Here is a 12,323-nt window from a genome sequence, read left to right as displayed (position 1 = left end):
TACTAGGGATACAATTAAGTAGGCATGAACCATAGGTGTGTGGGTTCATTTCTGGGTGTTCAATTCTATTCCATTTGCCTACCTGTCTGTTGCTATACCAGTATCATGCAGTTTTTATCTCAATTGCTCTGTAGTACAGCCCTAGGTAAGGCATGGTGATTCCACCAGAGCTTCTTTTATCATTGAGAAGAGTTTTTGCTATTCTAGGTTTTTTATTATACCAGATGAATTTGCAAATTGCCCTTTCTAATTCATTGAAGGTTTGAGTTGGAATTTTGATGGGGATTGCATTGAATCTGTAGATGCTTTCAGCATGATAGCCATTTTTACTATATTAACCCTGCCAATCCATGAGCATTGGAGATTTTTCCATTTTATGAGATCTTTGATTTATTTTCACAGAGTTGAAGTTCCTATCATATGGATCTTTCACTTCCTTAGTTAGAATCACAGCAAGGTATTTTACATTATTTGTGACTATTGTGAAGGTTGTTGTTTCCCTAATTTCTTTCTCAGCCTGTTTATCCTTTGTGTAGAGAAAGGCCATTGATTAGTTAGGGTTATTTTTATGTCGAGCTATTTCACTGAAGCTGTTTATCAGGTTTAGGAGTTCTCTGGTGGAATTTTTAGGGTCACTTATATATACTATCATATCATCGGCAAATAGTGATATTGTGACTTCTTCCTTCCAATTTGTATCCCCTTGACTCTCCTTTTGTTGTCTAATTTGTTGTCTGGATAGGACTTCAAGTACTATATTGAATAGGTAGGGAGAAATTGGGCAGCCTTGTCTAGTCCCTGATTTTAGTGGGATTCTTTCAAGTTTCTCTCCATTTACTTTGATGTTGGCTACTGGGTTGCTGTATATCACTTATATTATATTTAGGTGTGGGCCTTCAGTTCCTGATCTTTCCAAGACATTTGTCATGAATGGGTGTTGGATTTTATCAAATCCTTTCTCAGGGTCTAACAAGATGATCATATTTTTTTTCCTTTGAGTTTGTTTATATAGTGGATTATGTTCATGGATTTTCTTATATTAAACTATCCCTGCATCCCTGGCATGAAGCCTACTTGATCATGATGGACGATCATTTTGATGTGTTCTGGGATTTGGTTGGTGAAAATTTTATTGAGTATTTTTGCATCTTTATTCATAACAATAACTGGGCTGAAGTTCTCTTAATTTTGGGGTCTTTGTGTGGTTCAGGTATCAGAGTAGTTGTTGCTTCATAGAACGAGTTCAGTAGAGTACCTTTTATTGCTATTTTGTGAAATAGTTTGAAAAGAATTGGAATTATGTCTTCTTTGAAGGATTGAGAACGCTGTACTAAACCCATCTGGTCTTGTGCTTTTTTTATTATTATTTTACTATTATTTTTTCGGTTTTTTGGGGGTTGGGAGACTATTAATGACTGCTTCTAATTATAAGGGATATGGGACTGTTTAAATAATTAATCTGACGCGTTTTTAACTTTGATACCTGGTATTTGTCTAGAAAATTGTCCATTTAATCCAGGTTTTCCAGTTTTGTTGAGCCTTTTTGTATAGCCTTCTGTAGTAAGATCTGATGATGCTTCTGATTTCCTCAGGTTCTGTTGTTATGTCCCCCTTTTTAATTCTGATTTTGTTAATTGGGATACTTCCCCTGTGCCCTCTAGTTAGGTTTGCTAAGGGTTTATCTATCTTGTTGACTTTCTCAAAAAAATAGCTTGAGGTTTGGTTGATTCTTTATGTAGTTCTGTCTGTTTACATTTGATTGATTTCAGCCCTGAGTTTGATTATTTCCTGCTGTCTCCTCTTCTTGGGTCAATATGCTTCCTTTTGTTTTAGAGCTTTTAGGGGTGCTGTCAAGCTGCTAGTTTGTGCTCTCTCTAGTTTCTTTTTGGAGGCCCTCAGAGCCTTCAGTTTTCCTCTTGGAACTGCTTTCATTGTGTCCCATAAGTTTGGGTATGTTGTGGCTTCATTTTCATTAAACTCTAAAAAGTCTTTAATTTCTTTCTTTATTTCTTCCTTGACCAAGTCACCAGTGAGTAGAGTGATGTTCAACTTCCAGATCAACGTTGGATTTCTGTTATTTATGTTTATATTGAAGATCAGCCTTAGTCCATGGTGATTTGATACAATGCATGGGATAATTTCAATATTTTTTTGTATCTGTTGAGACCTGTTTTGTGACTGATTATATGGTCAGTTTTAGAGAAGGAAAGATGAGGTGCTAAAAAGAACATTTATCCTTTTCTTTTAGGGTAAAATGTTCTGTAGATATCTGTTAAATCCATTTGTTTCATAACTTCTGTTAGTTTCAGTGTGCCTCTGTTTAGTTTCTGTTTCCAGGATCTGTCCATTGTTGAGAGTGGGGTGTTCAATTCTCCCACTATTACTGTGTGCATTGTAACATGCACTTTAAGCTTTACTAAAGTTTCTTTAATGAATGTGGATATCCTTGCATTTGGAGCATAGGTATTCAGAATTGAGAGTTTATCTTGGAAGATTTTACCTTCGATGTGTATGAAATGCCCCTTCCTTACTTTTTTGATAACTTTGGGTTGGAAGTCAATTTTATTCAATATTAGAATGGCTACTCCGGCCTTTTTATTTGGACCTTTTGCTTGGAAAATTGTTTTCCAGCCTTTTACTCTGAGGTAGTATGTATGTATTTTTCCCTGAGGTAAGTTTCTTGCATGCAGCAAAACCTTGGGTCCTGTTTTTGCAGCCAGTCTCTTAGTCGATTTGTTTGTATTTTGGAATTGAGTCCATTAATGTTAAGAGATATTAATGAAAAGTAATTGTTACTTCCTGTATTTTTTTCTCTTAGACTTGGGATTGTGTTCTTGTGGTTATCTTCCTTTAGGTTTGTTGAAGAGTTACTTTCTTGCTTTTTCTAGGGTGTCATTTCCATCCTTGTGTTGGAGTTTTCCCTTTATTATCATTTGATGGCCTGGATTTGTGGAAAGATATTATGTGAATTTGGTTTTGTCATGGAATACTTTGGTTTCTCCATCTATGGTAACTGAAAATTTTGGTGGGTATAGTAGACTGGGCTGGCCTTTGTGTTCTCTTAGGGTCTGTATAACATCTGTCCAGAATCTTCTGGCTTTCATAGTCTCTTGTGAGAAGTCTTGTGTAATTCTGATAGGTTTGCATTTATATGCTACTTGAACTTTTTGCCTTTCTACTTTTAATATTCTATTCTTATTTAGTGCATTTGTTGTTCTGATTAGTATTTATCAGGAGGAAATTCTTTTCTGTTCCAGTCTATTTGGAGTTCTGTAGTCTTCTTTTATGTTCATGGGAAACTCTTTCTTTAGGTTAGGGAAGTTTTTCTCTATAATTTTGTTGAAGATTTTTGCTAGCTCTTTTAAGTTGAAGATCTTCATTCTCATCTATACCTATTATCTTTTGGTTTGGTCTTCTCATTGTGTCCTAGTTTTCCTGGATGTTTTGAGTTATGATCTTTTTGCATTTTGCATTTTTTTGATTGTTGTGTCCATGTTTTCTATGGTATATTCTGGACCCGAGAGTCTCTCTTCCACCTCTTGTATTCTGTTGCTGATGCTCTCATCTATGGTTCCTGATTTCTTTTCTAGGATTTCTATCTCCAGAGTTGCCTCCCTTTGTGACTTATTTATTGTTTCTACTTCCATTTTTAGATCCTGGATGATTCTGCTCAATTCCTTCACCTGTTTCATACTTTTTTCCTCTAACTCTTTAAGGTATTTTTTGTTTCCTCTTTAAGGGCTTCTAGCTGTTTACCTGTGTTTTCCTGTATTTCCTTCTTAAAGTCCTCCATCATCATCATGAGAAGTGACTTTAGATCTATTTCTTGCTTTTATGGTGTGATGGTGTATCCATGACTTGCTATAGATGGAGAATTTGTTTCTGATGATGCCAAGTAAACTTTGTTTCTGTTGCTTCTGTTCTTATGTTTGCCACCTTCCATCGGATTATCTCAAGTGTTTGCTGCCCTCAATATTTTTGATTGGATAGGCAGGTCTTTCCTATATTCCCGGTTGATTCAGGACTATTCAGAGTCTAGGTTTCTCTGTGATCCAGTGATTCTGGTCTCCTGTGAACCTGAGATTCTGGGTGTGTCAGGGTTTTTGGCAGTCAAGCCTCCTCTGAGACCCTGAGATCCTGGTGTAACCAAGCTCCTGTTATCCTGGGATTCTGGAATCCTAAGAACTTGTGCTTGTTACAGTGCCCAGAAATATTGTCTCCTCTGATGACCCTGTGTCTGACTGGTGTGTTAAAAACAAAGGTGTACCAGGAGCAATCAGAAGGAACCCAATCTGCTGGGCAGGCAGGGTTCCTGTACCTTTGCTCCTGCTATCACAGGCCCATCACAATTGGTTTGGAACAGATGTTGTGTTCCACTCCCTAGTGATCCTATAATAGGGAGGACAGTCTTCTGGGGACTGTGCGAACTTCAGCCAAGTTCTCACCCAAGGTGACCTGGAGCTGCTGCCACCAGGAGTCTTGTTATCTAATTTCTTGAGTTCTTTATATATTTGGGTTTTAGTCACCTGTCACATGTTGGGGTCATGTGTTTCTTTTCACAGTATATAGTCTGACAGTTCATCTTATAGATGGTATTGTTTGTGTTGCAATCACTTTTTACCTTCAGGATATCCTACTGAAATATTATTGATCTTAGAGCCTTAGCAATTGCTTTTCTGATCAATATATTGTCTCCTGTGCCATTGCATTCAAATCTATTCCCCACTTTGATGGATTGTATTTGCTTGGTCTAAGGAGTAGCACTAAGAGGAGAAGACGTTTGGCCTTTTGGGGGTGGGCATGTCACTGTGAGCATCAGCTTTAATACCCTAGTCCTTGCTGCCTGGAAACCAGTTGTCCCCTGTTGGTCTGCAGAAAATGATAGAGATCTCTCAGCTCTTCCTGTGCCATGCATTTCTAGATGATGCCATACTCTCCCTTTGATGATAAAAGATTGAACCTTTATACTTGAGTTTCTATTCTAGCTTCTAAGCCTGAAATGTTCTCTTCCATCTCATGTATGTGTTGAAGATGCTTATAGCTAAAAGTCCTGAACATTTTTCTAGATTTTATCTTTCTAAGATTGTCTCAGATTCTTCATTGTTCCTATTTTCCTTTTTGTTTCTTAACATTTTTATTAATTTTATTTATCTATTGGGATGTATTGGCCTATGCTACTTAGTATTAATTTTGCTTCCTTTTAAGGGCTTCTACTTGTTTAATTATATTTTCTATTATTTCTTTAAGTGAATTTCTGTAAATACTTTTTATTTTTTACTTTTGAAAAGTCCTACATAATCTTCATCATGTTAGACTCAATGTTATTTTCTTGCACAATAGGAATTTGAGAATATACTGTGCTTAGAGTTGTAGGATAGCTATGTTACAGTAGTACCATATTGCCCTCAGTTTTGTTGATTACATTCTTTCTTAGTCCTTAGGCCATCTGGAGGTCCTGGTATTCCCAATGCTGTTAGTTTCTGTTTATTATGGGACTTTTCAGGTTGAGCCGTAGTTCCTGGTAGTCCAAGGCCTCTGGGATTTCATGTAGACACCGTTTGCACTGGGTAGCAGCAGCCTTCAAGGGTTGCAGGCAGAGACTGTAGTCACAGATAGGTTCATCGTTCTTGTTGTCCAAGGTGTTGGCAGGCTTCTAGGAAGGCAGTCAGAGCTTGTGGTTCCTGATGTCTACACATATCTGCGATTGAAGGAAGTGATATTGACTAGAAGGTGCAGCACAGAGTAGATAGGGAAGACCTCATGTCAGCTGTGTTTTCCAGAGAATCCAGTAGAGAGAAGATTGTTAATCTTACCTGTTTGACCAGGAGGTAAATACCCACCAGGCAGGTAGACAGAGATTTGACCCTTGGAATGGAGTGCAGATCTGGAATTCTTAAATTATAATTTGAAAATTGTGAAGCTGATCAAATGTCAGGTCAGGAATTTCATATTAATTTTAAAAAAGTTTTTCATAGTAATATGTTTGGAAAATTGATTTTCTGTAATCCGGCCCTTTATCATGTTGAACAACTGTCAGATATTTTTAAGAATATATGTCTGAGTGAATATTCCTTAACATATGACAAAATTTTGAAATCCTCTATTCTTTTTTTTTTCTTTTCCATTTTTTATTAGGTATTTAGCTCATTTACATTTCCAATGCTATACCAAAAGTCCCCCATAGCCACCCACCCCCACTCCCCTACCCACCCACTCCCCCTTTTTGGCCCTGGCGTTCCCCTGTACTGGGGCATATAAAGTTTGCGTGTCCAATGGGCCTCTCTTTCTAGTGATGGCCGACTAGGCCATCTTTTGATACATATGCAGCTAGAGTCAAGAGCTCCGGGGTACTGGTTAGTTCATAATGTTGTTCCACCTATAGGGTTGCAGATCCCTTTAGCTCCTTGGGTACTTTCTCTAGCTCCTCCTCTATTCTTATGTGCCTGATATGCTTTTTCTGGTATACTTAAAATTTTAACATGTATTTTTCCTTGATTTTTTTTAATTTTAGATAATATCAAATTTTAAATTACTTTTTTTTCTAATTTACTTTATATGTGAATTACTGCTTCACTCCTTCTGCAATCCTTCCCCCATCCCCTATCCAATTCCATTTGAAGAGGTAGGGTTCCTGTGGGTACAACTTCGAATGACACTTAAATACCCTATCAGACTAAGTGCTTCCTCTCCAACTGAGTCCAGAGAAGGTAGCCCAGATAGCCAAACATATGCCATGTACACATAACAGCTTTTTAGATAGCCCACTTTCCAATTTCCAGGACTCACATGAAGGTCAAGATGCGCACCTGCTACATATATGCCTTGGTCCATTTCATGCATGATATTTGGTTGGTGGTTCTAATTCTTAACGACCCACAGGTCCTAGTTATTTGACGCTGTTACTCTTCCTTGGAGATTTTATTGCTTTTGGGACCCACAATATTGCTTCCTATTCTTCCATAAGAGTCCCCAAGAACCATCCATTGTTTGTCCATGGATATCTGTATCTGTCTGAGTCAATTGCTGGGCGAAGCCTCTAAGAGGTCAACAAACTCCTGTCTGCAAGCAAAACAGGGTATCATTAATAAAGTTATGGATTGGTGCTTGCATATGGGAAGGGTCTCAATTTCATCCACTTACTAGTTGGATATCCCCTTAGTTTCTGCTCTATGCCCAATACTTTTGTTTCTTATAGAAAGGATAAATTTAGATTTGAAAAATTTCTGGGTAGGTTGGTATCTCTAACACTCTATTTGCATTCATGCCTGAATACAGGAGGTGGCCTTTTCAGCTTCCATATCTCCAATATAGCCACTGACAACTGAGGTCACCCCAATTGATTCATTGATTCTTCCTTTATCTCTGGTATATGTCTCATCCTGAAGATATACGCCCCCACCTTTCACCATCAATTGCATATTTCTATTTATTGTCATAAGCATCAGTCCTTCTGCCATGTTCTTCTTTATGACTGATCCTGAAACTCACATTCCCCTCCCTAACCCACAGACTCTCCCAGTTCCCTTTCTCGATCTGGATATTATGACATTTAATTCTCCTTTCTAGGTGACATTCAGGCTTCATAGGTTGGGCATTTATTAATTTGAAGGATCTTTTGGTTTTAGGAGTGTAATATGGTACATTTTTATGATATGTATATACATATATACATATGTATGTATATATATATTATGTATATATATGTATATATATATATCATGCATATTGTTTGGGGGCAGAGTTATCTCAAACAGGATGATATTCTCAAGTTATATCCATTTGCCTGTAAAATTCATGAGGGCTTTGTTTTTCATATCTGCACTGTATTCCATTGTATAGATTTACCACATTTTCTTTATCTATTCTTCAGATGAGGTTTCCATCTATGTTGTTTACAGTTTGTATCTTTTATAAATAAAACTCCTATGGACACCACTGAGGAAATGTCTTTATGGGATGTTGGAGCACTTAAGATTTTATCATATATCTTTCCTTGTTTTCTTATGGATATTCTCTCTGATTTTCAATCCATTGTTCAGTGTTGCATTAGAATTCAGTCCTAAAAAAAGTATTGTAGGTCCTTATTTTTGTAATTTTGTCATTAGAAAGATTATTTGTTTCCATATTGAAGATTCATTTTCACAGAGGGAAGTTTTATTAATTAATGAGTTCCACCAATTTTTTATCATGTTATTGTATTTTAGTGAATAATTATGACTTTCATAATAATTTAAACTATCTATCATATTTCATGAAATATCATCTGATATGCATAATGTTTATAAAATTGTTCATTTGTAAGAAAATTGCTGCACTTCTGAGCTTAATCTGTATGATCCTCACATTGGTACTGTTTCATGCATTATGCATGTTATTGTTTTGACCTAACTCAGAAATGTCATATAATTATTTGTTTTTAATATTTTCAGTCCTGTCTTGTGATTATACTAAGAAGCTACTCCCCAAACGACGTACACAGGATTACTTCCAGAATAAAATAACACGAAGATTTGGATGTAGTAGCCTTTCAGATCTATATCGAAACAAATTCTGGGAATATATTTGTGATAGTACAGAGTATGAACTATATAACTATGTAAATGATCAATTGGAAAATCACGTCTTTTTCTTTTCTAAAACTTATGAAGGAGCCCTAACTTCCCTTGAAAGAAGTCAGACTGGGTCACTTTCATTTTCACAATTGGAGGATTCTCTAGGAAAAAAATCACAGTATTTGAAACACAACTCTATTTTACATGGAAATACACAAACATTACAAAGTGACATTTGGGAGAATAAATTGTGTTTCCTGAAGTATCTATTACAGAATATGAGATTAAACAGTGCATCAGTGCTTTATGAACAAATGAGACTGTGGAGCAGAGAAAAACGTACCGAATGTTATGAAGGTGAAAAAAACTTCTCTCAAAATTTATGGCATTTTCCGCAACAAAACCTACTCAGTGACAAGTTATATGATATAGAACAACTTAAAAAAGAATATATGAATGCAATGAATCATGGAAGATATAATGTGAGAGGTAATTTTAAAAGCTTTAACACAGTAATTGATATTAATATAGGCTTTGTTAAGAATCCTTTACTATTGTATTACCAAAGCAATCAATATAGAGAGATATTATATCAAGGTAATGACCTATTAGAAGATTCTATTTGTAAAACTCATCCAAGTGAAAATCAGATAAGCAGCTTTATTCCAGAATATCATTATAACAAGAATAGAAAAACGGCTATCTATAGTCACTGCTCCCAGTCTTCGCAACAGCATACCACAGAGAAACTTTGTATAAATGAAAATAAGAATGCCATTTTAAGTGAATCTTCAATTCATATTTGGTACACTGGACCATGGATTAATGGAGAGTCCAAGAGTTACCTGTATGAAAAAAACAGGGATGCCTCAAATGAATCATTAAACTTGGAGAGAGCTCAGAAATCAAATAAATGTAATAAGTATGGGAAATCATTTATCCAGTCCTCAAGTCTTCAAGCTCATTATAGAACTTCTACACAAGAGACACCTTACAAACGTAATGAATGTGGAAAATTCTTTACCTGTTCCTCAAGTCTTAAAGTTTGCCAAGAAAACTGTACAGGAGAAAGACTTCATGAATCTAATAACTGTGGAAAATCATTTTCACAGTCCTCAAAACTTCAAGTTCACTACAGAATCCACACAGGAGAGAAACTTTACAAAAGTAACAAATGTGGGAAATATTTTACAAAGAACTCAGAGCTTAAAGTTCACTACAGAAACCATACAGGAGAAAAGCTTTACAAATGCAATGAATGTGGGAAATCTTTTACACAAAACAAAGTGCTTAAAAATCACTACAGAATTCATACAGGAGAGAAACCTTACAAATGTAATGAATGTGGGAAATCTTTTACACACTCCTCAAAACTTCAAGTTCATTACAGAATCCACACAGGAGAGAAACCTTACAAATGTAATGAATGTGGAAAATCTTTCATACAGAACTCAGATCTTAAAGTTCACCACAGAATCCACACAGGAGAGAAACCTTACAAATGTAATGAATGTGGGAAATCTTTTACACAGAATTCAGTGCTTAAAGTTCACTACAGTGTCCATACTGGAGAAAAGCCTTACAAATGTAATGAATGTGGCAAATGTTTTACACAGAACAAAGTACTTAAAAATCACTACAAAATTCATACAGGAGAGAAACCTCACAAATGTAATGAATGTGGAAAATTTTTTACACACTCCTCAAAACTTCAAGTTCACTACAGAATCCACACAGGAGAGAAACCTTACAAATGTAATGAATGTGGAAAATCTTTCACACAGAACTCATATCTTAAAGTTCACCACAGAATCCACACAGGAGAGAAACCTTACAAATGTAATGAATGTGGTAAATCTTTTACAAAGAACGCAGAGCTTACTGTTCACTACAGAATCCATACAGGAGAGAAACCTTACAAATGCAATGAATGTGAGAAATCTTTTACACAATCCTCAACACTTCAAGTTCACTACAGAATCCACACAGGAGAGAAACCTTACAAATGTAATGAATGTGGAAAATCTTTCACACAGAACTCTGATCTTAAAGTTCACCACAGAATCCATACAGGAGAGAAACCTTACAAATGTATTAAATGTGGAAAATCTTTCACACAGAACTGTGATCTTAAAGTTCACTACAGAATCCATTCAGGAGAGAAACCTTACAAATGTAATGAATGTGGAAAATCTTTTACAAAGAACTCAAAACTTCAAGCACACTACAGAATCCACACAGGATAGAAACCTTTCACATGTAATGAATGTGGAAAATCTTTCACACAGAACTGTGATCTTAAAGTTCACTATAGAATCCATACAGGAGAGAAACCTTAAAATGTAATGAATGTGGCAAATCTTCTGCACAGTAAAAAGTGCTTAAAGTTCACTACAGAATTCATACAGGAGAGAAACATTACAAATATAATGAATGTGGAAAATCTTTTGCACATAACTCAGAGCTTAAATTTCACTACAGAATCCATACAGGAGAGAAGCCTTACAAATGTACTGAATGTGGCAAATCTTTTACAAGGAACACAGCCTTTAAAGTTCACTACAGAATCCATATAGGAGAGACAGCTTACAAATATAATAAGTGTGACAAATCTTTTACACAAGCCTCCAAACTTCAAGTTCACTACAGAACCCATACAGGAAAGAAGCCTTACAAAGATAATGAACGTGGCAAATCTTGTATATGGAACATAGAGCATTAAGTTCCTTACAGTATCCATACAGGAGAGAAACCTTACAAATTTTTTGATTGTGGCAAATCATTTACATAGAACTCAGAGCTTAAAATTCAGCCAAGAGTCTGTACAGGGGACAAACTTTATGAATATAATGAATGCTGCAAATCTTTTACACAACACTCAGATCATGAAGCACACCACAGAATCCATACTGGAGAGAAACCTTACAAATGAAATGAAGGTGGCATATCATTCACTAACTCTCCAAGTCTTTATTTCAGTACAGAATCCACATAAGAGATAAACCTTACAAATGTGGTCTATGTCTTATCTTTCACCTGGTTCTCCCTTTTCCATGTTCAACAAAGAACCCATACTGGAAAACAGCCTTGTAAGTGTAGTGACTTTGGGAAATACTTTTCCCTGTCCTCAAATCTTCAATATCACCTAAGAATACAAACTAGAGACAACCTTATTAATGTAAAGAATGTGAAAAATCCTTGACATGGAAATAATGCCTTCAAACACAACCCAGCATGCATCCTGGAGAGAAACATTACAAATATAAAGGACATGACAAATATTTTCACACAACCTCAAAGCTTGGAGCACATAGAATTATGCATGATGCTAACTTAATAGAAAATTATTGTCCCACCATTCATAGTGAAACATTATTTAAAATGAGAAAATTGTTAGAATTTAAATAATGTTGAAACCCTATTACCAGAGAATTTTCATAAAGAAACCTTATATTGATAGTATTTGGAAGCATTTTACCCACAAATTCAACTTATATTTATGCTAAGTACTTATTTCAAAAATTAAATATGAAAAACTCTTTCACCTAGCGTTAATCATCTGACATTATTGACTAATAATTTTATGAAATTAGTTTTTAAATCATTAAAGAAACAGTATTCTAAAATGTAAGGTTTTTAACCAGAATAATAGTAATATCTACACCAATACACATAAGTTACATAATGTTTATAGTTTAGTATGGCAGATTATTAGTATTTATGAGATACACTCTCTTTGAAGATTATTGTGTTCTTAGTCTTTGAAGTTTT

The 12,323-nt window shown here is 35.5% G+C and overlaps 1 pseudogene; it reads left to right on the top strand.

Annotated features, from left to right (window-relative positions):
- The window catches only part of LOC115486437, a 39,382-nt pseudogene extending 27,898 nt beyond the window's left edge, over nucleotides 1-11,484 (top strand).
- The last annotated feature ends 839 nt before the right edge of the window (nucleotides 11,485-12,323 follow it).

Source organism: Mus musculus, chromosome 6 (genome assembly GCF_000001635.26).
Source record: "Mus musculus strain C57BL/6J chromosome 6, GRCm38.p6 C57BL/6J".
NCBI classification, from domain to species: Eukaryota; Metazoa; Chordata; class Mammalia; order Rodentia; family Muridae; genus Mus; species Mus musculus.
The sequence above is the reverse complement of the archived record's forward strand: the minus strand, read 5'-3'. Positions and strand labels throughout refer to the sequence as shown.